We start from the raw sequence: 6,000 nt of genomic DNA on the forward strand, positions 1-6,000 counted from the left end.
CAGATAAACAGTTAACTGTTTGATTTACCGAAGTCTCTGTTTGAATTGATACGTAAAAATCACGAAATACAGACGAGAGTTCCCAGGTTACAAAGCATAAATAATTAAAACGAAATGAAAATCAGAACAAGCTAACACCGACGTCATGTGTGAAAACTGTCAACGCATTGAAATATTTAGCCTCAATTTACTTCACAAAATCGGCACCAATATATTTTGCATGTTTCAAAAATTTCCCTTCATACGCGAACTGTTGCATAACAAGCAAATTCATCATAGTCAGATCGACCCTTTTTCGTGTAATGTCACGGCTGCTTTAAACAAAGAACCTCGTGTAGAAGTATGGAATACGAGTCTTGGTAAAATTGGTATGCAAACCCAGGCCGTGGCAAAATAAAAGCCGGGGCAGATCGGCAATCGTCAATTCCAAATACGCATTATTTTGCAACAATATTTACAGCGAATACAAATATTACTGGTCCATCAAATATCCTGAAATTTTAATGAGATTGGCAGATTAATAACTGCCAATCTTCTGTTTTGCCCAGGCCAACTATTGCTACCCATTTTACCGGATGCCGAACCCGAAGCTGAAACACGCCTTTCCTTTATTATTATTTTCGTAATAACTCAGATTTCAAACAGAATTAGACCTTAATTTTAGCAATTTATATTTTCCTTCCCATATGGATAATTTATGCTAAACTACGTTGAATTGAACTCAGTAGTTCTTGAGAAGAAGATTTTTAAAAGTGCATCCCCTTTTTCTACAGTTTCAAGGTTTTCTCCGCTTTGAATACACATCGGACTTTTATTTCTGCAATTTATATTCGCCATCCCATAAGGATGCTTTGTGCCAAATTTGGTTGAAATTGGATAAGCGGTTTTAGAGAAGAAGTTCAAAATGTAAAAAAGTTTACAGACGGACGGACGGACATACAGACGGACGACGGACAAAATGTGATCAGAATAGCTCACTTGAGCTTTCAGCTCAGGTGAGCTAAAAAGACGGTTGAAGAAAAGCATAAATACTTTTATGCCTTTTGGTAGCAACAAAGGGAACATTATTATCTTTAGACTACATAAATACAGGTTTGAAGTGACACTTTATTTCTATTTTATGATTTATTTATACATTTTTCATATATCTTTTGTTTATGCATAAATTATTGTTACCAATGTGCTTACTAGACTCTCATCTTAATTTCAAACGTCACTTGCCAGGCAGTATTCATTTTGTGACGTTATATGTTCAACATAGTAAACTCACGAACCAATAAGGCCAATTATGTTCTTTCCAAAATTGACGTCTTATTACATGCTTTAGATTGTTTAAAATAAATTTTACGTTTAACGTAACCCGCGCGCGTAGGTTTCGTCGAAATTGTTGTTTTTAAAAAACAAAAAAATCCGGATTTGAAAAAGTTGTACCGGTTTGGGTTTTTATTTAGTGACTTAATTCTATATTCTGTATGAGAGACAACTTGCTCAAATACAGTATCGAGGTATTCATTGTTCATAATAAGAAGAAAATGAGAGTCTACCGCACTATCAAAGGATTTTTTTTTTAGAAACAAACAATAATGAATCGGACCAATAGATTATCGAAGTTGCCTGTAAAAATCTCAGTTCCAGATTGTATAATGTGATATGTCGGTTGTCAGTCCCAGAGCCTGAACCATGCTGAACCAACTTTTGCCCAAAAAACGAGGTTTGTTGTATATTTTTATTAAAGTAGTTCACATACAACTGAAATAATTGCCCATGTTATTTCTAAAAAAACAAAATCAATTTGTTAACAGTAAATTTTAATTCTGATTTTTTCCACTTTTTAAGAAGAGGAAAGCAACTTCTTACCAACACCTACATGTACCAGACTTCAAATTATACCTTTCCCTACTAACTTCAATGTTAACTTCAAGATGTGATAATTTTATTACTATTTAATTTTCGTTCAATTTCAAAGGTAAATGAACCCTATAAAATCATACTTAGATTTTTGGGTTCAAACTGACAATATTTGATTTTAAACATGATAATTGTGGATGTAATACTTTGAAGTGAAAGACAAAGAAGAAAGCATTAATGCTATGAAATAAGTCAGCATAATTTACTGATTTAGATTAGAGTTCTCGCATGATAATGACTGCAAATCCCTTACATTTGAAATGTTTATGATTTACATTTTTAATAACATGTTCAGGAATAATAATAGATTACATTCATCAATAAGATATAATAGGAAGAAACTGGTGGCCCAGCTTATTGGAAGAACAGAAAGAAGTGGAATACACTTGTAGGGTGGTAGTTATTTCAAGATCCCTGTCTTGATATCTTAGAAGTAGGTACAGCGAATCTTACGACACAACTCTGATATGTTAAATTCTAAAATGTGTCATTATGAAAATGTATGGAATATTGTTATTATATTATAATTGTAGATAACTTACGAGTCACATGTGTTGAGCAACTTTTTTCCACAAAAAGAAAACGTTTTCCTTTGGTTTGCTATGTTTGTTGTGATGAAAATCCATTGTATTCTTCTTGTCCAGTATGATGTACCCAGAGAAAGTACATATAACCAAATTACACAACAGTATTTGCTTGGAAAATGAAAAAATTAACACAGATTGAATCCTACCATATGTATTAATGACAGTGTTGATGTATTGATAACTGAATGGGTGACTTTTAATAAATACACATTTGTTTGAAATTTTTGTCCTCCTTCCCTCGTAGGTTTTAAATTTTCATGTGACGTTAAACGTAGAATTAATTTTAAACAATCCTATCTGATAACAAATACTTAACAGTTTTAGATGTTAAGGCAGCCTACCATCAGATTTAAATAGAAGAACAATACAAACAGAGAACTGCTTTTAAAGTTGGACCATTAGGGTTATTTGAGATATAAATCGCCATTATGATCCAAATTCATTAGATATCAAGGTTTCAAATCATTGTAATGGTAACAGTTAGGCAATCGTCTGGAAAGTTTTGCACACATTCTGGTTGTTATAGTAATAACAGCCATTACTTAAAGGGGCATGGTCACGATTTTAGCTAAATTGTATTCTTATGTTTTTGTATTACTTACAATCCTTTAGAAATGCATTTCAAATGATCAAACAGAACTTGAGAGTCATTTGCAGATTTATGAGCAAGATACAGGCTCACAATTCTTTGTCATGTGAACAAGGCTCGTGCCCTGTTTTTGTTTACATAGGTTCAATATACCGGTAAAAATCTTTTTTGCGGATTATTTGCTTATCTTTTTATTTATTTTAAACAAAGATTAACAGTTCCTAACGTTTAACACATTCGCGTCAGGTTTCAAACTAAAATTGTTACTTCAACGTTAAAAATGTTAACAAACGCTTTGTTTACATAGTAAAGAATTTCATGCTCTGTAACTAACTTATAACTCAACAAATGACAATCATATTTCGGTTGCCTTTTTTAAATGCCTTTCTGTAGCATTGTTAATATTAAAATCACAAAATAATTTTTGACCAAATTCGTGACCATGCCGTTTTAATTGTAAAATGTAAAAATTGTTTCAGAAAGTTGAAAATGAAATGGAATTAGAATTACAGCACATGATTTGCATTTTGCTAGTACTGTATTGCCAAGTAAATGACATAAGTAATAAACAGATATGATATGGTTTAGCGCCAAACAGTTATATGTACATATACACACTACCCAAGCAGATAAAAGGGAGATACTTACATTTACCGAAAACATTATCCTTTCTAAATCCGTACTCTTTGTATAATGGCGTGGGTTTTCAAAAAGCCTGACCTATTTAGAAAACATATCGCGCGGAAACTGCATAACTAAGATCAGCTGCTTTCGTTCTGGCTGTGGTATCTTGCTTTGACATTTAGTTAACTCGCAATTTTTCAATAAACACAATGAAAAGGAAATTAAAACAACCCCCTTGCACTTTAAGTATTTTCATGTATTTTCCACAGTTAGATGTTCAGTTTAACTGCATGTTTAAAATGTTATGCAATGTCTTTTTAATATTTTGTTCAAACAATTGTAACAGACAATATGCATATAACCATTAATTAATATTTTTTTTTTAAATAATGATAACGAAATATGCTATAACATGATTACTGTTTAATTATTTTTTTTTTGACCGTAGCATAATTAACTAAGGTACGTCAATCCTATTCATTTTAAAGATAGAAGCCTTTGATTGCTTCAATGTTTTAAAAACGTTTTGCAAACATTGAGAGGCTATATTTTCATTACGCTGACTTATAACAATTTTATTCTGACGTGTATGATAATCAGTTTTCCGACGATCATAGTACATGTATATTCAATTGTAATACTAACGGAATAAAAGCAATTTTGGTCAGACAGTTCCTACTGATGTGGCTATAAAAATCACAAATTAAACATTTTAAAAATGTTTTTTATGCTAAATTATTTTAACATTTTTCGTTAGATTTTTACATCGTTGTCAAAACTAAAAAGAAAAGGGTTTGCTACGAATTTTGCGACGCATAACCCGTGCTTATTTACCTCCTTCATATGTCTTGGTAGAAGAGTCACACATCCCTATGTATAGCGTCCTTTATCTAATCATTGTTTTTTTAAGTTGTAGTGAAGTGGACGAGTAAATTTTCACAAATTGCACGTACGATTCTAAATGTCATAATTCTATAACGTTAATGATCATGGTGACATTTAGAAGAGGCTCAATGGAATTACTGAAAGTTTTGGAATCATTTACTCTTTATTTTGCAGCCATGTTGCTGAATTATGTATTGGCATCCCCCTGTGCATATCATACAATCAATTCGGAAAAATGCATCAGACAATACATATTATTTTCAATCTTCTTAATCAAATCTTCGATAAATGCAACAAAACAATGACTATATTCAAACAATTGTTTACTATATCGAAAGTGATAATGCATTTCTATGCTATCAAATGAAGACATTTTGTCAATAAACTAAGGAAGTATATGCTTACCCATTTGGTATTTCAAAGCGTGTTAGAAAATGACCGTAAACTATAATTTCACTTTTGCTTGATAAATATTTATTGTACAGTTAATTAAAAACTTACATTTTCGATAAACCAGCTTGAAAAAGCACAAATGAAAGTAATGTGGTAGAAACGCTTTTTGAGGATCTAAGTCAGTGGGAGTTAGCATAAATATTATTAACTTGCAATAGAATAATGAAGAGATTAGGCAAACCAACATGTTTGCCCAGGTGTACGTGTAGAACGAAAAATGTTCATTACGTCATCAGGTTTTATAATGACGAATTTCTACACGTATATATATACGAATGAAACAAGGTGTAGATTGCAAAGTACACGAAAGGTCAAGCTTGTGCTTTTACGAATGAAAACGGTATTTATATAATACAGGTAATAATAAATTGAAAGATAAAGTTGATTTAAACCACGGTACTCAAATCCAACTTATCTGGACAGAAAATATACATCCGTCTTTTAGTCAAATGAACATTGATTGACAAGCATCTTTGCACTTTTTTTTTGGTTCTCACTCTTTGTTCTTATGTAAGATACCGTTCTTTAAATTACGCTAATTTCCAAAACCTTCATATGTTAGAAATAAGAAAAAAAATACCTTGAACAGCCAACGATATATAGGTTTTAAATATCTGGTTATATGAGTTCCCTGGAGGCAATGGCAAAGAGAATCTTCGCTAGGCAAAGGTTATCGGTCCACTTTGCTTCCTATAAACCTTTGGCGGATTTCATACCAAAAACTCGGCGACAAGCTCCGTTTTATGATTGACTGCAGCTGCAAGTAGCTGATCAAAATGCAGTGCTTGCAAATATAAACTTTAAAGAAAACACAAGAGTGATCTTTGGTAAAACAATCGGTGCTTCTAACAAGTTAAGACACAAATTCTCGAGTACAGTGCCTCCCAAGCGATGGTCTAACCAGATCGCTTTAAAAACCTATATATTTTACCGGGATTGAACATACAAACTTGT

The sequence above is a fragment of the Magallana gigas genome, chromosome 1, assembly GCF_963853765.1.
Source record: "Magallana gigas chromosome 1, xbMagGiga1.1, whole genome shotgun sequence".
Taxonomy (NCBI): domain Eukaryota; kingdom Metazoa; phylum Mollusca; class Bivalvia; order Ostreida; family Ostreidae; genus Magallana; species Magallana gigas.